The 26,541-nt window shown below is 41.6% G+C and overlaps 1 long non-coding RNA gene across 1 annotated transcript; it reads right to left on the bottom strand.

Moving 5' to 3' along the window:
• Positions 1-875: 875 nt before the first annotated feature.
• On the bottom strand, positions 876-17,558 carry LOC146768729 (uncharacterized). The gene is made up of 2 exons (XR_014949328.1): positions 17,190-17,558; positions 876-16,625 (listed from the first exon to the last, which is right to left on the bottom strand). It is a non-coding gene; the product is annotated as an uncharacterized LOC146768729 (long non-coding RNA).
• Between the last annotated feature and the right edge of the window lie 8,983 nt (positions 17,559-26,541).

The raw sequence follows: 26,541 nt of genomic DNA, 5'->3' as shown, positions 1-26,541 counted from the left end.
TTCCAGTACTCATTTCAGAGTACTGTATCCAGAAGGTAATTGCACATCTATTTTCATAAAGGTTTTATTCATTTAATAATTTATACTTCAAACATAGCTCAGCAGTCAGCCATTTACTTTCAAAAGTACTTCTCCTTACTGCTAGGTACACTGTTTCCATGGAGACTTTCTTAGATATTCTTGGGTGAACATTCTTAATCTCTTATTTTCTTTTCATTTTAAAAATCAGGACAGACCTAGGTATTCCTGAAAGGCAGTAAAGGTTTAACTTTCCATTAGTAACTCCCAGGCATGTATTTTTAGGTTACTAGGAGCTACACCCTGCCAGTGTTAAACAGGTGACCTACCTCACCATTATGTGCCCTCTGAATTGACGCACTAAGGTAAAGAATTAATAGGAAGTCTCAAATTTAGACCAAAATACAATAACTGTTACATCTGATGTATCTAAGTATCAAAGAAAATTATTTCAGTCACCTTCATTTTCCTTAATACCATTAAAGATTCAAGTGACTGGCTGTCTGTCCATTTGACACAGATCCAAACTTTCCCACCTCCCAAGTGAACATGCCAGCTATTAATATATTTTTTTTTAAGTGGCAAAGCTATGCAATCAATCTCTGATATTATCTTAACGTGCACTATAGTAATTGTAGCAGCTGGTCTGGGGAAAACCAGAACACCAGTCTACCAAGTGGGAAACCCTTGCAACACATAACCAAGAATTTAATCGAAAAAAGCTAGCACTGATATTTTCTTGCATTATAAATACACAAAATACAGCCACAGCTTTCTAGTCAAAGTCTGTTGAACCTCCTGTCAAACCACATCATGTGCTCTTTTTATGGATCAGTCTATATTTATCAGGACACAACTTCCATCAGCACAAAAACTTTATTAACTTGATAATGAAATTCACAATGCGAAGTCAATTGTAATGATATAAATTACATCAATTGCATAATGATGTTAATGGCTATATGCCTAATGCATATAGTTATTTGTGAATAGGTATTTCTCTGCTGTTTTAGGTATGGGATATCCAAAATACTTCAGTTACAGGAAAAATCTTAAGTGGAAATAATGTAAATACCAAAGCCATTCACTACACAAGATTTCACAAATACTGTTATCCCTGAACTACTAGTGAAGCATACTTCAAGTTTATTTTTCATTTTGTATTAAACAGTAGAATGAAACCAGTACCTAGAAAAAGTAAGGCCAAGGTCTTCATTAAAGAAAAAAAATTAGTGAGCTTAAGGAGATACATAGATAGCACAAATTTTCATACTACATCTTACTGCCACACAGAAGACATAATTTTTTTCTTCAAGACGAAAATCCTTTCACAAACTGAAACAAAACTTCCTGCTAATGATCCCTGCTAATGCATTGATTAGTCCTTGATGAGGGTCTCAGATTGAGGTGTTTTCCCCATCTTCTCAATAGCATTAACATATATATCACAGAAGCTATATATTACATATGATGAGCACCTTTGGAGTCCACTGTAGGAACAAGAATCAGTGCAGCATGTAAATACTTTGAAATATTAGTCTGCTGTTGTCCACTGTCCAGAGTACTGCATAGATAATTCAAGCATGTAAGTTCAATCTTAGTACTACCTGGTTTCAATAAAATTTATCAACATACTTGAAAAGAATGTTACAGGCTTAGACGAAAAGCTAAGGGAGTTCTCCAGTAAATACTGTTATCTCTATATTCAAGCCTTGTCTTCAAGTGCAGCTCTTAGACGACTAATATAAAGAAATTAGTTCAAAAATTTAAATTTACAAAGAAAAATAGAAGTAAGGGTAAGCATTGAACTAATACTTTTTTTTTGCTTCACCTTGCTAGTATATTTTGTTTGATGAACTATTACTAAGATAGTATAATGCTATAAAGCAATCAAAATGGACATACAAATTCTGATCAGCAGGGCTAATTTTTGTACATCTCCTACTGAAACAGAAGGAAATAAAAATGAAGAGTGTTAGTAAGTTTGCACATTACAAAGACTCCTCAAATCCTTTCCCCCTTTTTTCAGGCCCAAATAAAATTTCTTTAGGACATAACATTCAACTGTACAGAAAGAAAATGCTATATCCAGACTGCACTTGCAAGTAACTTTGGGTCACTATATGATTTCATTCACTGTCTTCTCAAACTGCTCTTTACTTCACTGTGGTTTGGAGGGCCACAGTGTACCTGCAAGGCTGCATTCCCTGTGATTGTCCTGCAGTGCTGTTTATACCACAAACTACAGAAGTTTCAAGAAGAAAACATGGTAATAATCCAGGTGAAAAACAAGGCAGAAAGGAAAACAGTAACAGAGTACCTATACTAGTTCAGGATGGCATAATACAAATATTTCATCAAAATAGACAGACTGTAGTTTTCCAACACTGGTTAACAAAAAAAAAAAAAAAAAAATCTATAGTTTCCTTTTCTCTAGAACATGAAAAACCTGTGAAGCATAGTTCCATTTCTCCAGTCATATTTTTGGGGGTCAAAAAGCTGGAAAAAGTCATCGGCAGACGTTTCTCATCTCACATACACATTTATCTAAGACTTCTCCAGATTTTCTCCAGGGCTAACATTTTTCACAACCTTTTTCATCCTCTTCAAGTTTTGTGTTTATTAAATGTTCCTGTAATGACTGAAAAGACAGCTCTTCTGTTACGAAGTTGACCTCTTGCTTTATCAAGTACCAGTGCCCATCAAATCCTTTATTTCCCCCAAACAAAAGTACTTTCTCTTTTAGGTACATAAGCACTTAAGTCTCAGTTTAAAGACTGTTGACATGCTCATCTCTGCATCTTTTCCAGAAATTGATTGATTATTCTCTCCCTCCTTTTTCTTGGTCAGGATAGCTGTAATCTGTTCTACCTATATAATCCTGCAATATGGAGCAGGGATGCTACCAGCTATGCTCTTTTTAGTATTGCTACTTATTATGAACTGGCATTTTGTAAAGGAGCCCCTTTATAATTTATCTTAAGGTAGACAGCAATAGTGGAGTTTATGCTTATCTAAGAATTAAAAAGAGAGTATTTACCTTGTGGCTTAAATTGCAAGTTGCAAGTGTTTGGCTATTTATTAAGTTCGTGATTCCAATTTTCCTTTTACGCTTCCAACTAGTTTGGTACAGCTAGAATTGAACTGATTTGTTTCAGCAGTAGATACTGTGATAGCTGCAAAGCATTGGAGCCACCAACTGTTCAAACATGGCAACAGCTACCTAACTGCTATTCCGGAACAGTAAATACAGAACACATCACGCTAAGTTTTGAGACCACTGAGTTTCCTTCATTACTTAAGACATAAAATCATATTTATCCCATTAAAATTATGAAAACTTTGTATTTCATAAAAAGGATACCTATCTCAAATTATTATACTGCCATCTCTAAAGATATGACATTTATCTAATACCCTAGAAGCTCTTCCAGTTCTCCTTTCAATTAGGCACTCGAATGAAAGACAGTTACATATAACTAAGCAGCCGATGCATTTCCTTGCACACTAGATCATAAGAAGTTCAAGCAAGCCTTTCATAATGGATTTCATACATTTGTTACTGCAAACCATTATATCCAGAATTTTAAAACTCTTTATTGTATTAATGAGCAAAATGAACGCAAAACTACCTCACAGCACTCTTGAAGCAACTACGTGTTCTGCTAAAATAACACCTTGATGTTTTTGAAGTTTATCTTCAACTTTTGCCTTCAAATACACATATGTTTTACTTCACTCTATTTAATTTCTTTACAGTGCCTACCTTAACCATAAATTTCTATAATTAAGCTCTACCAACGCAGTTATGGAAGCCAAAATGTCTCAGTTGTCCCAAGCTTTGACATTCTGTGGAGCTGAACACAGTATTTGCAAGTTTGCTGATGACACGAAACTGGAACTCTCTAGAGAGTGCTGTTGACTCTCTAGAGAAACAAGAGACCTTCCAGAAGGATCTCGATAGATTGGAGCATTGGATAATCATCAATGAGGTGAAATTTAACAAGTCCAAATACCAAATTCTGTATCCAGGGTAAACTGGGAGAGGAGTGGCTGGAGAGCAGCCCTGTAGAAAGGGGTTTGGTGTTGCTAGTTGGCAGCAGGATCAATGTGAGTCAGCCATTTGTCCTGGCATTACAAGAGGTGAAACCACACCCTGGGGTGCATCAAATGCAGCATCACTCACCTGTCAAAAGAAGGGATTATGCCTCTGTATTCAGCATTGGTGTGGCCTCACTATGACTCTGTTTGCAGTGCTGGGTCCACAATTTAAAAATGATGTTGAGGTCCTTTTATGTGTCCAGAGGGCAACCAAGCTGGTGGAAAGGCTGGAGGGGATGTTCTCTGAGGAGTGATTGAGGATTTTGATGTTGTCTAGTTTGGAAAGGAGACTGAGGTGCTGACCTCTTCTGAGATCAGTCATAGGATACATGGGAACAGTTCAGAGCTGCACCAGGGAATAGTTTCTTTACTGAGAAGGTGGTAATACTCTGAAACAGGCTTCCTGAAGATGAGGTCAATGCTTTGAGCCTGACAATGTTTAAGAGACACTGGGACAATGTCCCAAGGAACATACTTTAATTTTTGAAGTGGTCAAGGCAGTTGGATTAGATGATTGTTGTAGGTCTCTTCCAACTGAACTATTCTATTTTTACCTGAATTCAATCAGCACAAGATAAGGAACACCTGAAAAATGAGTACAACAAAGTTTGAGAATTTTAACCAGTACGCAACAGTATATAGTGCTAATTTCAGTTTGTAAAGCATCTTGGAAAGAAGATGAGTTTGTATTACAACACTGCAGTCTCCAGGTAGAAGACAGAACAAGAAAAATAAAAGGTAAGTCAACTGCACAGTTCAACTATGAGAAACCCAGAACTCAGATCAGTTTTACTTTATCTTAATGCAATATTGGACTCATTACTATAAAATAATAGCTAATACTATAAAATAAAGCATCTAAGAAAATACATATACTGAGGCAGACTCCACAGCAACAACTATCTTACTAAATCAACTACATCAAGTTGATTATTATAGGGAAACAAGAAGCAGCTGTTAAGAACAATTCCTGAAGTTTAAAGAAAGTAAAAAAAAGCTCCTGGTTTGTCTATAACCCATTTCTTAAGCCCCTCAAGGACAAAGAGGAAATGTCATTTGGGAGCATAGTTACTTTTTCTGACCTCATATGCTTAGGGAAAGGCTAGATCTAAAAGCAAGTCAGAGGAAATCAGAACCTTTACTAAAAAGTTCCCCAAAATGTTCCCTGGAATCCACAGTACTTATTAAAATTCCAATCAAAATACAGCAAGTTTAAACAAACATTGTAGTATTACTAAACAATGATATAAAACGTTAATTATCTACATACAAAGAAACTTTTTTACAAAATTTTTAAACAAAGTTTAGGAAGAGTAATAAAAACGCTGCACTTCACACTTGTCTGCAGATCTTAAAGGAGCTTGAGAACTCTTAGCAGAAGACAAACATATCCCTGATACTAGAACAGGCCAATCAGATGAATCAAGATTATAAATGTCTATATCTTTACCACATATGTGCAATTTCCCACCTATCAATCAGGAGCACACCAAAGACTCAGACAATAGAGAAGTTTGATTTTGTTGGGGCAATAAAAAGACAATTGATGAGGATGTTCAGAGTGACTAAAATAGAGGTAAATCTCTAAGTTAGTGAAAAGACTAGTGGAGCAGAGACCTGCAGCTCTGACAGAGTGTTCGAACACTGATTAATGCACCAGTTCTACAAGTTACAGCTACCACATGAAAGGACACCACTTGCCCTGCCTTGCCAGTCAAACACAATGGTGGTGTTGCTGCCCTGTGGAAACAGCACTGGTCTCCAGAGCAGACTGCACATCAGCTCAAGTTGTGGTATCATGTATTTTATCAAATGCTGGTAAGAAAACTTCCCACTCTGACCATTCACAGGCTCCCCACCAGTCACACTCTGCAAGACCAGACTTCCACTACTGGGACCAAAGCCCATTCCCAGCAGATGGCTCCAGTGACCTGATGGGAGCCGTGCTTGGCTCCCTGCTCACTCCACTCACACGGTCAGACCAGGTTACCCACAGCAGGGTTTTCGATGGCTCATTACAGAAATCCATTTATTCCCAGCACAGTACCACAGACACAGTGCAAGCTGGTGCCTATGAGGAAAAACCCCTCTCTAAGAATCCGCCGGGCTTTTATCCCCTCAGTCTCCCCATGCTCCTGCCCCCTTTCTGCATCCATTCACCTCACTGGATCACCGGTTTCCATCTCCTTTGTTATCCAAACAGGCAACAATTCCCGGCTCCTTCTGTGTCTCAGTGTCCATTATCTTCATGCCCTTTGTTATCCCAAAGGTTGGCAGCTGCCGGCTTCTTGTCTTGAGCTCCCACTCAGAGCTCAACTCACATCTCAATGTGCAGCTTTCGAGCCCAGCTACCAGCTCCAGGTGTATTCCTCAGCAGAGCCACCTTCACACTAAAACCAGACATCCATAAACACGACATTCAAAGCAGCTTGGGAATGCATGTGACTTTAAACAAGGGACTGATTTTACCACACCACCAAGGATCACTTAATCCCAAAGAATGATTCTGAGCAGCCACACAGACAAGCAAGACATATACCTGCATATTTTTATAAAATCTTGACCTAGGTTTTGTTTTGTGCTTTATTTGAACTCCCCAGATTATTAGTAAATTAATTTCACCCATTTGTTGTTTGCATTCTTTGGCCAAGGCTCCCTTTAAGATACAGAGGGAAGGCTCAGTTAATTGCTAGCAGAACTCTGAAATACCTAGTTCATGTTTTATGAATATAGATATTCCTCTTAAATTTTTCTTGCATTCTAAACAGTTATTTTGGTTTTGCCGTCTGTAAAAAACATGCTTACTTTCCTGTTGGCTCCCCACACTTCTTATAAAAGAATATAAGGTAGAAAGTAACCTAATTTAAATGTCCTAGAAATCAGCAGATTTCTAGAAGTAGGTGATCCCTAACATCCTATAGCTTTCCCATCCCCAAAGGGGAACAGGCCTACAAATCTGTACAATTTAGACCAAGCTCTTAATTTAGTACTAGAAAGGCACTTAGCAAGTGAACTATACATGCACAGATGGAGCAAATAATTTTCAAGCTTAACTCCACATGGTTGCAGATACCAGAATGTGGCTCCCAGCTGTCAATACTGAATACCTCAGTATGTACAACACTTTTGGCAGCTCCCACAAACTATTTTCCCAGGTAACCACTCTTAGGTCAAGAGTATGAAGTATGTCTGTCAAGGCTAATGATGCTGCTTAAGTTTGGATGGGAATTTCCAGCTCAGATTCCAGGTTGAGTTCAGATAAACTATTCCGACAACTGCTACATGAAAGCAACCCTGAGAAACATCCAATCAGTGCAAGAAGGCTTACTGTTTGATATACAAGGGTATGTTGCCAAGATCAACTTCAGGATTTGGGGAGGAAGTAGTGTTAATACAAGAGTACCATCATCTTCAGAGAGAATCTAGGACAGTCTTTGAATACTCCATCACCAAATACTGCTGAAAGGATTCACCAAAGCTCATTCCTTTTTTAACCACTCTTCATTCTCATGGGAAAAATTTAAGAGTTTTTGATTTTTACAAAAAAAAAAAAAAACCACAATGTTTTGAAAATAATCGATTTGAAGAAGCAACCTATAAAGATTCTATTCTCTGTAATCAAGAAACTCATGTCAGAATGAAGAGGAACTTTATCAATGAAATAGTTCAAAACTCGAAGACTCCCACATTTCCTCTTACAGATACAAAAAAAAAAAAAAATCCAAAACAACTTCCCCCCAAAACAGTACTAAGGCTCCCTATGTAAAATACATCACCAGACACCAGAGCAGAATGGACTACCTCAGGAAAAACAGGATAGTCTTGGGCACACTCAAGAGTTGTGTTAGAATTAAGACAAGATTTAAGATTAGTCTACCAGTCCAGCAAAGTTCTGCAGGCTTTTTTTTTAACCTCTCTCATGTCTCTGGAAAACAAATCAGCCCCCAACTGCTCTAGAAAAAAAAAAAAAAAAAAAAAAAAAAAAAAACAGAAAAAAACCCCAACAAAACAACAACAACAAAAAAAACCAACAACAATATCATACCAAACCCACTACACAAAAAGCAGGAAAATTTATTTCACTCTTAGAATGAAACTCAGTTTGCAACAAATGCAACTATTGCAGCATTATGAACCCAAGAATGGCAAAATACTATCACTCCAAGCAGTTTATCTACTTTCTAGGCCTTCTTGGAGAGATCACAGTTCTAGTCTCCCCAACAGACAAGGTTCTTTGCCAGCAATTATTTTTCTCCCTTTCCTCCCCTACTGTAGCCTTATATTTTAACCTCCATCCACCCCAACCTCCGATTTAGAAACATGTTAATCACATGAAAATATGGTGTATGTTTTTTTTTCCAAATTTCAAGTGCAGTATATATTTGAATTTGTGTGCAACTGCATCTTTCTACTGACTGTGTGTTTAATTACTGGCTGAATTTAATAACAAGCCTTCAAAAGGGACAAAAATAACTTTGAATAGTAGATACCAACAAGCGAACACCTGTTGTCAAAGTGATCTATCTATACAATCTTTGGACGTGAGTTGCTAGGAAATAAAGGTAAAAAGAATAATCCTCATTCAGGATACAGCTTCAAACAGGAGCTGACTCAGACCAGGCCAGACAAAGAACATTCTCACTTCTGTTTGCACTGATCTCTGCGGATAACCTATATTACAGACTGCTCATGAGATCCCCCAGAGCAAAACCTCCTTTTACTACACTGCTAGAGCAGCCTCTCAAATGCTGCCTGCTAGGATCTATTCATAACTCAACCATTTGGATTTAAGCTGGGATCAGCGAATTTCTTCTAAACACCTGAACAGTGAGAACTGGAAACAACTACTTCCCCAGGCAGCCGGTAACTAAAGGACAGAGACTGAGCCCAATTTTTTTTTTTTTTTTTAGCATCTCTAGTGCCATTTCCCCCCAAAGTCTGAGGTATTCCAAATTTCTTGGCTGACCATTGAAAATACTCCAAAAACCTCTGTTAGGATTGCTAGTCAAGCAACCACAAAATACTCTACGTTCATTCTCATAATTATGTAAGCATCTCAGGGCTTTCCAACACCTAATCAGTTCTTATAAGATACTCACCTGCACACAAACCCAGTCCAATACATTTAGAAGCACCACATTATCTGTTAATGCAAGATCAGAGCTAAAGCTCTACTAGAAGATGCTGACAAATACAAAGAGTACAATTTGGTGACACACAGAATATTTAAAACCAGCTGTAGGACCTTCAGATTGGAACTAGATTATGAACTGAGCAGTTCAGAGGCTACAACTTGCTCATGGAAGTTATCCACCCTGTGCAGTATTATACTGCGAAATTTCCCTGTGATGACTGTAAGGGAGCACTTAGCACAAAGTCCTCCACAAGCCTTGAGAACATAAGCATAGTATAATTTCAAAAATATGTATGACTTACAGTGCATTATTTTGATAGACACAACGATTTAATGATTTGCTTTTATGCTTCATCTGATAACACTGATGCACAAAACTACATCCCAGAACAGTAGTATGTCACTCATTAAATTACATTCTATCAAAAATAATTTAATATAGCACAGCCATACACCTTCACCCCACATGGAGTAATTTCAATCATAAAATCTAGGTATGATTTACTGTTCTATCAACCAGTTTTTCAAAACGTTTTGCTAGGTAAGAATTAAAGATTTTACCCAATTTAAAACCCTATTGGCAGAGCATATCGTACATACTGACACTTTTCTCCAGTTTAGAAAGTTGTCCCTAAGACATTCTTGTTTCCTTAGGAAACTTTTTATCAAATTAGAAAAACATTATCAGCTACCAAGTAGTGCCAAGTTCTCAAGCTGGTGTATGGAAAACAAGATACATATAGTTTTTCAACACATTTTTTTTGCCTTTGGAAAACTACTAGGAAAGCTAAAGAAAATAAAACCAACTTGAACTCAGTTTTACAAGGTGTAACACAACCATCTTTATTTCCAACTATTACAGTAATATTCAGAACTACAGTGTTATTTCCCCACACAAAAGAGGGGCCTTTGCCAAAGCTGTGTAGGAGAAAATAAAATTATACACATACAACATCAAAACAAGTAACTAGTGACTCAGTACTTTCTAAGTGCTTAGATTTTACATCTCTGCAGAGAGAGGACAGTTAAAGAATTACAGAAGTAACTAGAAAAATGCCAGTCCTCTGCAACAGTAGAAGCAGCTTTTGCTCTGCATCAAGTACAACAGGAACTAGTTAATTTGTTCTGCAGCAGGAAAAAGGACTGCCATAAATACACTTAAAAGATGTGGGTATCTGGAATCTTTTAAAGATTCTATAACATGCCATTTCTTATTGTTGTGCATCTTATCCATTGTTAAATTCCTGATCATTTCTGTCCCAACTGCTGACATGCCCCACAGCAGGACAGTTGCTCTAACATTCTTGTTGGTCACAGCAGCATATAAAGCATACAAAACAGAGATTAAGTAACCCAAGTCATGCTACTCTTCTGCCTTAACTGAGCTTTCTCTACTCACTTTGCCATCCATTCAGTTTTTTCATCTTCCCTTCCTCTGCTTGCATCCTTGATCACCTTCCACCTCCCAGGAAATAAGCCTGAATTTTTCTATTAAAAGTGGGGCACGACCAGCTACCACTTTACCAGTAGGTCAGATTCCCCCAATAAAATTCTAAATCACTAGAGATGTATCTTTCACTGTCTATAATATAGATTATTTGTTAATAATCTTAGGCACTCATCACAGACTGTTTTTTGTCTTTCCAAACATCGCCCCATTAATTCAAGCTATACATTGATAGCCAGGTATTAATTAGTTGGGACAGCCAACAGTAACCAAAATCAGTCTAAATCCCAAATACTACCAAACACCACTCATCCAAGCAAGCATTTCTTCACTTTGAAGTATGAGTTTGCCGTTTACAAAACTTGTGTCAGAATTGTTCCATGCAAGGCATGTTGGCCACATGTAAAAGCCATTTTTTACCTTTAATTAACTTAGCAGATTGCCTTCCTCAGCTAAAGTGAATGTCTGAACCTGGCACAAATTCATAATGCTCAAAGGAATTGGTCCTTCAAGTGCTAATCTCCTTGTGTCATAAAATGCCACTGAAGGCTACGTAAATCACAACTATTTGCATTTACAACTTTGCCTGTAGTTTGTTACCAATGTGAAGAACCTGACTCACTCTCACAGAGCCTGAAGTACTAGAACTTTTTGATCAAGCATTTTATGTTTGGGCATTGGGCATTTAAGACTAGAATACTGCATGTCGTGTCATCCTAGCAAGCCAAGTGTAATGAAAAGAACCTCAACATCCCACCCTATCAGAATAAAAACACCCAAAACCCCAACATTGAGCATAAAACTCAGAATTGGTCACTCATTTAGAAGGGGAACTAGACAAAATCAAGTTTTCTTTAACGGTAAGAATAAAACAGTACAATGGCTTTAGTAGCTTTATCTTTACAGCAGTGAAAAATACAGAATGACAGTTTAAAATAAAACTCTTAAGTCTCTACCTACTAGTCAGTTCTCCCACTGCAGTATTAAACAGTCTTGTATTACTCTATTGGAATGAATATATGCAACATTTTTTGTTTGTCCTGTTCCAAAATGCAGTTTTGGAACGTGTAGCATGCAACAATGGCAGGCTGAGAATGCGTGCATAATCTGATTCCAGATAATTCCCATACACATTAACAGCTACCTGCTTCAACACTTCTCTTGCTGTATCATTACAGATATTAACACACACACAGGAGACACACACAGCAGATACCCATCAGAAGAACAGATGCAGTAAATGGAGAATTCCAACACACATTTAATTTTGCTCCGGTGTCTTTTCCTTTAGATATCACAAAAAAATAGGAACAGGAAAGGAATGGCCAGAAACTGGCTCTTCAGAGAACTGCATATTTTATAGCAAGGTTTCTTCAAAGAGTCAGAACATGATGCAGTCCATTCCTTCCTATTCTGGATCTGTGACACTTCTGTGTTTCCTATACTGAATGTCATTAGCCTATTCACATGAAGCTACCAAAACCAAAGAGAAAAGGCTTCAGGAAATGTATTCTATGATTGGGGGATGATAGGTGCAAGTGGTATGAAAACTAATTCAAATAATCCTGAATTTAAAGAAATCTGAGTCTTTACAAAGACTTCGTACACAAGACAGCTTATGAACTACACAAATGCAAGTGATGTACTGTGGAGTATTGAATTAATTTTCTATGGTACAAAGCCAGCTAAGCCAGAGAAATCCAACTCTGTGCCACCACAGCAGGGGAGACTCCCTTCTAGTCCTGTTCATTTAATGACTTATAAGAAACTCAAAATGTCTATGCCTGACAGTCATCTCACTAGTCAATTTTGATATTCAAATGTCAGCATAAGAAAGTCAATTCTCAAGAACTGAGCTGTTTTTTTCAGTATCACCCAGTGACAAATTAGTGAAAAATGTTTCGTTTCCCAGCACGCTTTCAGATACTGAGTATACAGAACTTTACCTAGGGTTAACAGACAAGGTTTTTGTGTAAGGCTAACTGCTATACTAGGACAACAGGAAGTGTTCATACTGCTTGAATTTTTTTACTTTTTGTCTAGAAAGACAGCGCAAGCTACACTCTTCCTGTATATACACTTGAAAACATCACTTCATTTTAGACAATTCCTAAAAATCCATGCAGGCTTAACTTTAGACTGATCTCCTGGAAGTTCATATGGTTCAGACTATTTCACAGCAGCTCACTGTATAAATGAATACCTGTATCAAAGCCAGTAGAAATGCACTTCTCACACGTGACCTTTTTAGCAGAAAAGCTGAATACATCTGCAGAAAATGCCTCTTGATATTTCTGTAGGATTTTAGAACTGGCATTTGTTTCAGCCATCTAACCACTCCTCTCTAGTCACATCTTCTACATGAATATTGAAGACAAGGACCAACTTAATTCAGTAAAACCAACTGAAGTTAGCAGCATTACTTCTCTCCCTACAGTCTCCAGTCAATTACCTCGGTCTCAGCTACACTGCAACCACTGTACAGAGCTGACATTTTTAAGGAAACATTTAAAACACTGAAAATGCCCAGTTTACACGGAACCTAACATAAGACAGGCTGGATTTACTTATTACATATCAATGAGAACACTAAGTTGAAGTGTAAAACTATAATCGGAGTATTAAGGTGTTTTCCAACATGAGCATGATTAACTTGAAACTTTCAAGTTCTAAAACCAATAAGCCAATGCTGTATTGAAGGCATGAAAGTAAGACTAGTATTAGAAAGGCAGTGCCATAACTACTTCTTGACTAAAGCAGAGCTTATTACATCTTGAAGGTGCTGCGTAAGTTACTAAATAATTTCTCATACCCACACCATGTCAAAATAATTTTCTGGAGTCCAGGTATTAATTTATGATGGGAACTCAAAAAAATGTCACAAAGTGTTCATTTTCACATAAAGGTATTAAAACTAGGTACACTGCAACACACTTAATAAACAAGGCTCCACTGACAACTTCCTTGTGCAAGCACTTGATTTTAGAAGGCTTCATTGTCCATCTAATAAAAGGATTTCAAAACTTGATACTTACATGGCAGAATAAGCATGATCACATATTAAAACATTTTCTGCATTTTAACTTTTGAGAATACTGCTTTTACACTTTAAGGAGTTAAACCTTAAATCACCAGCAATTAATTACTGCAGAAACTGAGCATCCAGAAATCAAGACAAGACACACACCTCATCTGCTGACTCCACAGACACAAGCTTCCTCTAATCAGTAAGCCTAAGAGAATAGAATAGAGCATTGGGGGCAAGAAACCCATCTTGGGAATAGAGCATTTGGGGGCAAGAAACCTATCTGAGCAATACTTCCTGAATAGATAAGGCACCAAAAGAAGTAGAAACTGAACATGCTCAAGTCCAACATGGTTTGGCTACTTCAGAAAGAAGCTTAAGATGTCAAAGGCATCTATGTATTTTCATCTTCTTGCTAGAGGACAGAGTGTTATGGAAAGACAGCAATACAACATCCAATGTTTAACACTCTTTAGGAATGACTCATTTAGCTTCATTCTCCATTTGAATTTGAAGTAAGAAGAGCAAGGACAGCATTGACCTGTGTTTTCTCACAACAAAGGAACTCTGTTCTACTTTACAATACTATATAGGGTCTGGCAGTTTAAAGCAGCAAAGTGAGTAATTTGAATTTATAGCATTAGTCCCCTGGAAGCCTGTTTGAAAACTAAACCCATCAACATTTGAGCTACAAGTGTAGCTTACTACTATGCAGCTCATTTAACAATGCAAGATATGCTGAATGCTCCACTTCCAGATTTTAGTGACTCTTCCTTATAGAGCCAGTTATATCTTTCCCAAACAACCAATTTCAACTTGTTTTTTGGGTGAGTTTTCCTTCCGGTAAGTTCTTCAGGAAGCTCAAGAGATGCTTTATTTCATTGTTATGTGTCACAAGCTAAGTGATTCACTGTTACATTCATCAGTGCAGATACTCCCTGATAAGTGGACACATATTAAGATTCCATAGGTGATGAATGATTAAGGCTCTGCCTGTAACCTCATTTGTTGCTCTTTAATTTGACATGTTCTGGATTTAAGAATTAAGGCTAAAAATGCACCCCATTATCATTTAGAAAATGTAGAGCTTCAATATAGTAAGCAGCATTACAAAAGGAAGCTGATGAATCCTTCATGTAATTTGCATTCGCAAAGCAAGCTTATCCTGAAAAAGTCTAAACTTTTATCCAGATTTTTTGATACTCAAGACCCATTTCTTTCCAACAAATTCATGAAGAAACTGTAAACAAGCATCCACCTCAGTTTAATAGAAAAGTAATGATATAAGCTTTGAAAAAAAAAACCACTCAAAGATTTCAGTGAATACATACTGTCAGCAACAAATCCAATACATACAAAACAAGAAGCCAAATACAAAAAAAATCCATGTCTGGTTACACAGAGAATTACATTACATTTAAAAAAAAATATTAGAAATTTAAAATTTTATCAGTGAAGGAGAAATTCCTTAAAGTTACAAGGGTGTTTCAGCCTCTATCCCCACCAACCTCAACAGGCCGGGACAAGTGCAATACCACAGACACACACAGCATTGCAACTGATCCCAACCTGTGTAGAAAGGGGTATAATTTTTTCCACACTCACTGACTGACTTGTCACTGCCACAGTCAGTTTTGCATGGATTTGCACAGCAGAGTATCATACAGCTGGATGCAAACCTGCAAAACTAACCAGAGAACAGTGTTCAATAAACAACAAATAAATTGTAAGACATACTTAATGTGTAGTTCTACAGCTAGCAGTACTTTAAGTGCTTATAATGCAGTAGATTAGTGAACACTACCTGCACTATAAGCACTTTAGTGCTACAAGAGCTGTCATTCACTAGGACTGCTGTTAAAATAAGGAAGGCCACAAAACATCCCATAACCAGCAGAAAGCATTCAAAGTCCTTGATGAAGATTGTAACAGGCCACCATCAGCTTTGCATAGATTTGCACAACCACTCTCTTCTTGTAGTGCAACTATGCAAAACTAACAGAAGTCTGCAAAGAAAACTACTGGAACATCTACAGTCTTAGCCTGAGTGACTGGATGAAGACATAACTTCTTATGCCAGAAGGAGCACTTAGGGCAGTAGATGCTAATCTACTTCACTATCTGCACTAGATGCACCTTAGTACAAAAAGCACTTGACACCACCACACTGTACCTTTCCATTCTCTGAAGTCCTGAAAGATCTCCTGAGGCAGTTGTCAACATAATGCTACAAGTGCCTTCACTGCAGTAGGTTCTATATATCACTACCTGCACTGTAAGCACTTTGACATTACTCTGACGCAAACAGCGTTTTTTTAGTAATTCAAGATATGTTGTCTACCTTGTACCTGCTGAAAGAAAAGAACAAAGTGAGTGTTTGATCAGGTTTTGAATTACAAGCTTTGGAACAAATATTCACATTTCTGTGCTAAAGATCTCCTTCAGAGTAAACCAAAGCAACCCATCAGCCCAATCCAGGACATTCCCACACAATACTAAGAACTATCAAAATCAATTCTGATTTACAGTACAAGACCCAAATGTGAAAATTAAACAAATGCTTCTCCCATAATATTTACAGAATGCCTCAAAAACTTGAAGAGTTAAAAAAACCCGACTTTTCGAAGGCAAATCTGAATTTCCTGAAGAGCTCCCACCAAATCTCTTCCACTAAAAAAGTTTACACCAAAATTCCAGAAAAACAGAAAATTCAAAAATTAGATTCAACATCTCCTACCACTGGCTTTCTGATGTCCAGAAACCACCTTATGATGTGGCAGGTATTCTTCTAAGTTTTCCAGTTACTCATTTTGCTGTCCAGTTAAGAATATTTGCTGCTCCTGCCACAAGACATCCTGTCTCAAATTACAATTTCTACCATGGCATTTAGATTAGTCTATCTAGTAAAAAAAAAAAAAAAAAAAAAAAAAAAAGAAGGTTCTAGTAATAGCTGTAAAATATACTACAACAACCAAATTATACCTGATTACAGACCAGAGGTTCAGTAATGCAGGACAGTAGTAGATACGAAATTTGAAAACATATTTATTTCCTTCTTTAACAGGAATATAAACTTGAAGGAACATGTAAATATAGTGTCTCCCTCACGTGATACTTAAAGCCAATTTAACGTAATACTTTAAAACTACAATAAAACTAGCTTCTGTAAGACTGACTAAAAAAAAGCAGCTTAGTTAAAATAAGAGAAGAAAAATCCAAGATACCAAATCTGAATATTTTTCTAACTTTCTCATTGTCAAAGCTGCTTTATTCAAACCAATGATTGCTTTGGAAACTTACATTACTCTCCTCTAAATGAGTGAAACTGTAGACTGCTACACATGCATTCAATCCCAAGGAACTATTTGGAATTTAGTGGTCCTAGCTGAAGTCTAAGCCTGAACCTCAAAAGAACTGCTTCTGCCCCTGTACTTAAAAAAAAAATTAAAAAATTAAAAACTTACCATCATCCGTTGAAACTAACTTCCTCTGAAAACACACTGCTGCAACATCCACAGAAAGCTTCGTTATGTCCAGCTGCACGTGTGGATACTGCGAAAAAAAAACACGGCGTTACTTGCATTTTGTTGCTAAGGAATGAACAAAGTGACCGAGGAACTTCCCAAACCCAGCGCTCCCTATATCCCCAGTCCACCCCTCCCGAGAGGGCGCGAAACGCTCCGTACCCCCTCGGGCGGCCATGAACCGCCCCGTGCGACACACTGCATGCGGGCTCCCACTTCCTTCCCGGTAAATGGATCCGCTCTGCGCCTAGCAGGATCCCTCGCACGCTGCCGGTGCGTGCCGTGGGCCCGGGCCGGGCCGGAGCCGCCGCGGGGCCGGGCCCGCTCCCCGCACGGCGCAGCACGTGCTCGCCGAGAACACAGAGCCGGCCGCCAGGGGGCGCCGCCCCGGCAGCGCGGAGGTCACAGCCCGGCTACGGCGTGACGCCCCCCCCGCGCCCGCCCGGCCCCGCCGAGCCCCGCAGCCCGGGCGGCCGAGAAAGGGTCGGGCCCGCCTGCGCCCGGGGCTGGAAGGGGCCGCGATGGGGGGAGGGGAAGCTGCTCCCCGGGCCGCCGCTGCCCACACGCGGCTCCGGGCCTAACAGGGAACAATCGGCCTCAGCACGCAGCCGCCGCCATGTCCCCCGCCTCCTCCCCCTTCCCAGCAACATGGCGCCGCCGAGGGCCCGCAGCTGCCGCCGCCGCGCCGATTTCGTAATGAAGCTCGCGGCTCCCGAGCGGCGGCGCGGGGCGCGCCCGCTGTCCCCCGTTCGCCTGCCCGGGAGAAGCGGGAGGTCCCGCAGCTCGGTGGAAAACTGTGTGCGTGGGGGGGAGGGGGAAGAGACGGGCCCGCCGCCCCCGCCCCTCCTGCGAACAAAAGCCCATGCGGAGGGGCCCGGGACGCGCTCGGAGCCCGCGGCGCTGCCCCCTCCCTGGGGCCCCGCGCCCCCTCTCCCGGGGGGCGACGGAGCACAAAAGCGCCTCCGCTGGGAACTCCCCGAGAGCCCCCCCGACCCGCGCCCTCCCCCCCGTCCCTCCCCGCCCGCCGCCTCTTTTACCGCCGCTGCCGTTCCCGAGCTGGGCGTGGGCGGCGAGCGGAGCCCCCGCGCCGCCGCCGCGGCCTCTGCCCCACGTGCGGCTTTGTTCTGGCGCCGGCAGCTCCCCCCCGCAGCCGCGCCGGGCACAGCGCAAACTTTCCCGGACGGGCCTTCCCCCCCGCGGGCCGCGGGGGCAGAGCCCCCGCCCGCGCCCACCCCCGGCCGCCGCTGCCATTGTGCCGCGCACGCCGCCCTGCCCTGCCCGTCCCGGGGGCTCGGCCGCTCCCCGCGCCGCCCCGGCCCGGCGAGGCGCCCCGGGCCCGGAGCGCGGCGGGAGGAGGGGGGGGCGGGAAGGGGGCGGCGGGACTCACTGCAGCGGCGAGCGGCGCGCACGCTTTTTCAAATCTCCCTCATTCCAGCCCCTCCCGCCCCGTGTGCGAGCTCGGGAGGCGCCGCGCCATGCGCCCTTCTCCTGGCTCCCCCCGCCGCCCACCCACACCCCCTCCTACCGCCCCGGCTACTCGCAGCGGCCCCACCAGCTACCGTCGCCGCCACCTCCGAGCTGCTCGCCCGTCCCCCGCTGCCGCCGCCGCCGCGCTGCCTTCCCGGGCTCGCCCTCCGCGCCGGGCGACCGCCGCCGCCTCACAACAGGTTTCCTGTCAGCGACACGCGCGCGGCAGCGACACTCACCAGCCAGCGGCCGCCGCCACCATCTTCCCTCCTCCTCCTTCTCTCGCGGCCCCGGCGCGGCGTGGCCGGCCCGGTCGAGGGGAGCCGCTCCGCGCCGCTCCCCGGCGGGGCGGATGAGGCGGGGGGGAGGCGGGGGGGGAGGGAAGTGGCGCGAAGGCAGGTCCCGGCGGCAGCAGCGGTCGGGCTCGGGGACCATGTGGGTGAATGAAGGGCGGCGGCTCCCGCCTCAACGTAAATATCCACAAGCCCCGCTCCGCCCTCATTAGAATAGAAAACAAAGTGCTTCCGAGCGCCGCGCCGCCCAATCGCCGGCCGCGGCCCCCGCCCCCGCCCGCCGCCGCCTGCTGCGATTCATCCACGCACCAGGCATGCACCGAGCCCGCCGCCCGCCCGGCCTGCCCCGCGCTGCACGGGCACCGCCGCTGCCGCCGCAAACTTTGTCTCCGCGGTTCCGCCGGGGCCGGGCCGCGTCGGGGGAGCGGGGTGCCCGCCCCACCGCACCGCACCGCGCAGCGCTCCCGCCGGGGGATGGCGGTGCGGCGCGCATCCTGCCTGCGCAGGCGGTGGGAAAGGGGAGGGAAGGAGGGAGGGAGGGAGGGAGGAAGGCATGAGGTGGGAGATGCACATGGTGGCCCCGCGGTCACGGGAGGGCCGGGGGAGGCCCGGCCGTGGGGGGCGGGCAGGACAGGGCAGGGCTGGGCCGGGCCCGCCCGCTGCCGCCCCGCGAAGTTGCGCGCGGTTGGGAAAGCGGGAGCGCCGCGCCCGTTCCGCCCCAGCCGCGTCCCCGGCCCCACGCGGAGCTCTGGGATGAAGGGGGTGGTGCCGCGTGTGGCTGCACTTGTCCGGAGGAAACTCCTGCGCCTGGATCTGGCGGAAAGGCAGGCTAGGAAACCAGAGTCGGGAGGGTGCGAGTGGGAGAGGTGTGGGAAGGCGAGCAGCATCAGCAGCGCGCCCGGCCGGCGGCCTCGGATCGGGATCCTACCCGCGACAGACGGACCCGGGTGCGAATCCCGGAGGCTGCGCTGGGCTCTGGCCCGTGTCGCCCGTCGTCTTGGGCAGGCTCTCTGCAGGCGAGCCGCAGGAGCTGAGTCCAGCTCGGAGCCACCATCGGCTGCGGCTGCCCCGGGGGCCCGCGGAGACCCAAGGCCGGCACCAGGACCGATGGGGACGGATGGGTGTTCATTGTCACAAAGCTGCGTAGATGAGAGGGCAAAGTGCTTAAGTGAAGTGTGTGACTAGGTTTTTCTGTGGACCTGGGTTTTTTTGGGCAATTTTTTTGAGTCTTGGTATCGGTTTTCTGGACTGATAGGAAATGATAGTTGGAGATCAACGTGCGTTTCCATCACACAGATGCTTATTTTACAGACTAGATCAATCCTGTGTTTTAAAAGGTGAAAGTGCCTTTAATTACTGATATTATATTACATTGTTTTGCACAACAGTAGTATTTTATAGATCAGCATTTACAGATCTACAGTTCTTTACGTCAGTATAAACAGAAGAATCACGTTGCCTTCTGAATAAAACACCAGAAAATCTGTAGCCTGAATTTGCCATTTCTAATGCACTTCGAGGGTTTGTTTGCTGTCACATTATGTTGTTGTCCAGTGACTTTTGTAGACAGTAGCATATTTGTTTTTATAAATTGTTCTAGTTGCCTTCAGCACATAAGCAGAAGTTTGCCTTTTCTCAGTTTCTTTAATTTTGTAGCTTTTCAGAATGGTACACCAGTAATTCCTATGCTCGTAAATAATTTGTAGTTTTTATTTCAGTAAAGCTCCAACAGTATATTTTCGGCGACTTTGCTGTGTTTGAACCTTCAGAATGTAATAAACGAGTTGTGTTTGGGGTTTTGTTTTCGTATTCATCTGTGATGTCAAATGTCATGGAAGTAGATTATAAGTTTTTTCTTATCCACACCTTGTAGTTTTGGTTTGATTTTGTTTCTCTTAAATATATGTTTACTGATGTACACAAAAATATTTTACAATTCTGTGTTTGATAAATTACTTTTTCAGAATCATAGCTGATTTTTAAGGCCACAGTAATGCAAAATGCAATTGGTTTTACATTTTATTTTAGTAAAACTGAAGTTGTTCTTCTGTTGCAGTGTGGTTTGATTTAATCAGTTGGTTTTATTAATGTTGGTTAGTCTTTACGCTCCCCCATTTGTCCTCTTAGAGTTGGTTTGATCCAAGTTGTTTACCCCAAAAGTTCCTGCCACTGGGCTCTCCAGTTATCTGCCAATCTTCTCACCTTTCCCTGTTTTCTCCTTATTTGGTTCCATCAGAGTTGGTTGATACTCTTTCAGTTGTCAGTCCTATGACCACCCCCCGTTTCCTCCAGAAAGTTCTGTATCAATCACTCCAGTTTAGCTTTTCTATTTGTCCCCTGACCTTGTACCTACCCCTGTTACATTATCATAGGTTGTTGTGTCCCTCTCTGGTTTATCCCCACTGGGCAAGACAGGTTTGCACCCCTGTCCGCCCACCCCCTATTTAAGTTGCTGTAATCTTTGATTTCTCTGGCATTTGTTCCTGCACCCACCCGGAGGGCACCTTTCTTGCCGTGCCTGGGGAAATAAAGGACTCTTTGGGCTGGCATACGAGTGTCCTCTCTCATCCCTTCACCTCTCTCGGCGTGCAGAGTTGCCCCAGCTGCAGCAGGAGCAGCAGCAGCACCATGGGGGCAGAGGATTCTCCCGAGGTGCCGCTCTCGGGGCGACCCCGCGGGCTCAGGCGGGCAGAGCCGGCCGGGCCCGGCCACCGCCCGGGCCGGGGCAGGTAAACGCCGCATTCTTCCTTGCACGTGAGGCTCCTTTCTTGCTTCTTTAGCCCTTTTTCAATTTTTTTTTTTCTCTGTAATCCTCTGACTTTTGGCAAAAAGGCCAACAAAAGATAGTAAAATGTAAACAGAAGGATATTTTTGTCTTGCTGCTTTGGATGAACTCTATGCCTTGCCAAAGATAGTGGCAATAGTCCCGCTGGTTGAACAGGTAACGTTACAACCCTTGTCTTACATCCAAAGATTCCAAATGGCTTTTGCAAAGCTGGGCAGGTATTCTTAGAATCTAGAGTAAATGAAGTGATAGGGGAAGTAACATCACAGCATACCAAACTTTCCACTGGCTGAAAAGAGCCAACAAAAGCTTAACTGAGGAAGAAGATTAGACTGATTTTGTTTTTCCAGTGACTTTATTCAGAGAAGATACTGTACTCAGGACCTAAGTGTCTTGTGTTCTCTCCACACCTAGAAGAAACAGGCTATTGATGAATAAAAATGTATTATTTCACTGATTCAAATGGTTGGGCTTACAGAGTCTAATCTGTCTCCTACTGAAATCAGTGGAATGGTCTTCATAAAGCCATTGTGTGGACTGGTTATCCACTCATGTTGCTATTTCGTGTTTTATGTTTCATAGCTCTAGTGGTTTCTCCTACAGATAACTGTAACTTTGGAATAGAATCTACTATATTGAGAACAGCTTTCCTAAAGAGGAAAAAAGTGACACAATTCTAAATGCCCCTAAAGAAGAAAAATACTGTTCTGTATCTTGAAAAAAACACTCAGAAATTAAGGCCCTAAGGTTACTGTCCTTTAACAAGTATGAACTTATCTGTTTGTCTTTTCTAAAGCATCTTATTTTTCTTTGCTACAGTAGGTGAGAATATCATATCATAATATTTACCTTCACAATAGTGTGGCATGGCAATTACTAGTCCTGTGCAACAGATAAGGAATCTGATATAATAAGGTTCAGAAATTAGCATATTCAAAGCTAAGACGGCTCCTTAACGAAGGCCAGTTAGTTCTGTTTTAATTGATAAAAAGAATAAGGAATAAATCTATATCCTTTATACATCACTCAAGGTCACAGGTAATGTGAATGTTATGCAGTACGCACTACTGAGAAAGCTTAGGAATTTGCTACTTTATCAAGCTACCTCTAAAAAGAAAAGAAAAATTACCTGAAAGAAAAATAAAACTTTCATAAGTCTGTTAAACAAACAGCATTATCTAGTGAGATGTACAGTAATGATGTCAGCTCCTTGTTCATATGCTCCTTATTAGAGAGATTTATTAAAAAGAATTTGTAACATTCTTTTTTGGTACTTTTAGGGTCTTTTATTTCTAAAAAAAAAAAATAAACGAGTAGTGACAGACCAAAAGAAGGTGCTATGGTTTGGTATTTTACTCCCAACTTTTAAAAAGTCCCTTTAAAAAAAAAAATCTGTTGTTATTTCAAAGTACTGCAAACTGTTTATCTGTAACAGAAGGGACAGATTTAGTCGATTTCAGTCAAAAAGGAGAAAACAGGACAAACAATTCCCCAATATTTTTTTATATTTACTTAACACTGCTAATGCACAAGCCAGTTAAAAAAATAACTCGTCTGAAGTAAAACATTTTGGAATTACTTATTTTTTCAGAGCTAATTCTTGCCATTCAAAAACAGTTGAAAAACACCACATAAAAGTACCCAAACAGCAAATATAATGGTGCAAAGAGGCTTCTTTGTTTTTAGTATTAGATTAGCCTTTTCAGTCATACCATTCTTTTTAAATCAAACCCTTAAAATTCCTGCTCGTTTTATCATACTCAAATACATATGAATTATAATTTCAAATATTTATATTTAGAAGGAGGCATGTACTCTGTAGGGAGGTGAGTTATAAGAAGATACAGGAGTCCTCAGTCACAGGCAGTTAAACATCTATATCTGATTATTATTCTTGGGGAACATAGTACTGCTATCATTCAACCATTAATTTTATTTCCCAGTGTTTATGATGTTATCCTATCTGGAGATCAGTGTTTGCACAGACTCTAGCTATTCATTTCACTTGTAAAAATGTTCCACTTTATATGTTATTTTCATTTGAGGTATGGAAGTCTCTAATCTGTGGGTATTTTTCAGCATCTGCAGAGAGATGAAAATTTAAGAGCTGAAGCAGCATGAAAAGAAGAAATGTTTATAACTGGAGAGTGTTGCATTTGCAGCAGTACTTCCCTTACCTCTGTGCACTCTGAGGCTGAAGTGGCTGGGTACAGGCAGGAGGACCCTTACACCCATCTCTCTCTCAAGCTGGCCAAAAGCCGTTGCTGCTGTGTTTTTCTACGCAGACATGTTTTGCTGCAAGATCTGCCTTAGGTTTCTTGAGAATGCTAATAAGAAACTGGAAATATTCTCCAATAGGATGTTGGGGAAACTATGAAATAGTTTATGAAATAGTTGGGGCTACTATGAAATAGTTTGGAGAGGTGTTTCTGTTACTGTGATCCAGACTCGGCTATGGGAAGCAAACGTTGCTGGAGAGATAAAGACTGAAGATACTCTGCCTCATCTTCAACTATTCTGTCCTTGGTCTCACAAGCTTACATTCTTGGCTGTTGAAACTCTCTTGTTTGCTGTTTCAACCTGTTCACTGCTTTTCCTTTTCTTAATTCCTAAGATGAAAGTATCTTACCTGTGTTCAACACAGTCTAGAGGGAGGTATCCTGAAAAATGCTGAAGAATAGAAATGCTGGAGAATAGAAGCCACAGGATTTACTTCATACCAAACTGGATCTAAAAAATATTGTGGGGGGAGGAGGAGGGGAAAAAGCACAGGTGTGAGCATGGTAAGAAGGGATTTGGAAAGTAAGAAAAAGATGCTTAAGAGCAGACTCTGAACAGAGGGCGGAGAAGAGGTTGAGAGGGATTTGGACAGGATCTCTCCAGGACGAAGTTGTTGTGCTCTGACACAATTTTTATAAATGTTCAATGTCATACTTCAGCCTTACTAGGTACTAATAGATATAATTCTTGTCTTCTGTTCCGTTGACATCCATGCAAAAAGCAGATACTTCTTGTTTTGCTTCACAAACATTCAGGATTACTAAGAACATGGTTTCAAGCCTCACAGTGGCTTTATTGAGGCTAAATAAATGAACATGCCAGAAAAGAGAAAGCAAAGTGGCTGATGTACCCTTCCCCAAAATCCCCTCTCCACACTCAATGGGGAAGTTTCTCAGATGTTGTGTAGGAATGAATCCTGGCATGTTAATGCAAATAATTATGTGATATACTTTCACAGGTGTGTAAGACCAGTTAGCAAAATGCATGTGGTTATTGAGACATGGCTATCTTTTAGGGATGTACCTGGGCTTGCTAACTCAAATGCTCAAATACAGCCACCTGTCTTCTAGATTAATTAGAGAATGAAGATTAACAATGGAGTTGTGGAAAAGGATGACTATGGTAGAGGGAAGGACTGGGACAACATATATACTGCACAGATTTGGGAATATGGCGATTAATAGACTAAGGGAGAGAGAGAATTAGTATGGAAGAGGGGACTGTTGACTAATGAAGAGAAAATGATGAGTGGTGAAAAAACTGGGAATTTGAGAGATTTTATGGTCATGTGAGAGTGTGAGCTGAATAGCAAGACACAGTGGGACCTTTTGAATGTTACAGTAACACCTGTAGATATTATTATAGATGTTCTTCAGAATAATATCTGCTTGATATTTGTACTTAAGAAATTTATGCCTTTGTCTCTCCCCAGAATCCGAAGTACTGATGATAAATTGTCCTTCAGATCGTCTGCCTTTGACTCTGAAATAAATCAGTGTGTAAAGGACCACCCTGGCACCAGGATCAATGTAATACCTCAGAGGAGCTGATGCTAATGGTTTTTGAAGCATTTTGGCAGCTTTTTTGACCAAACATAACCCTGCTGTCCAGTCAGAGTCCTAAACATTTGGATGCACATTGGATTGAGATTCTTGAGAAATAAGTATTTATGGGCAATGTATAGTAATAAACATTATAGTTCCTTTTACTATCAGCATATCTATTGACAATGGGTGTTACACATCAAAATTGTCCTTTGACAACCCCTCATTAGGAGTGTATCTGGATCTGATTACACCCAGTGTGTCCTCAGCCCAAGGGAGAATGAAGCTCTCCAGCCTCTGTGAGCTGCCTGTTCTCCATCATAAAGGCCCCCACCTTTGTTCATCACTTCTGCAAACATTCAGTCCTTCTTTTCCTCTCCAGTGCTGTCCTCAGCTCTTACAAAACTTTGTGGAATAACCATCCCTTCTTCTAAGGTGAGGAACTGTGAAAAAATTATAGACGAAAATTATATACATACTCTTCTCATTTTAAATAATTTTAAGATATTAGTCAAGGTAGGAACAAACTTCAGGTATTTATTTTCCCTCTTTTAATATAGCTTTAGCTCAAACCACTTACTTTATCACAGGAAAATATAGTAGTTTCATTTTTCCCCAAAATTATCTGGGCAAGTAAGCTAGCTGTGCGCAGACTTTTGTAAAGCATTCTTTCTTATTAGTGAGAAAAATCACTGAATTATATGGCTGTTCATAAGTATGTAATGAAGAACACAGTGACTCCTTCATTGTGAGACTGTGCTGAAAACACTATACAAAAATATGTGTCAATGCATGTATCCACCAATAAAAATGGTAATGATGTCATAAACATTCAACCTGCCCTAGTCTACTGTATAATATTTGGCCAAGATTTTATCTTTCTCCATAGCTTTGTGTCAGTGAGACTAGTGGTTCTTGATGAC

The sequence above is a fragment of the Lonchura striata genome, chromosome 1, assembly GCF_050655825.1.
Source record: "Lonchura striata isolate lonStrDom1 chromosome 1, ASM5065582v1, whole genome shotgun sequence".
Taxonomy (NCBI): Eukaryota; Metazoa; Chordata; class Aves; order Passeriformes; family Estrildidae; genus Lonchura; species Lonchura striata.
This window is presented reverse-complemented; position numbering and strand designations above follow the sequence as displayed.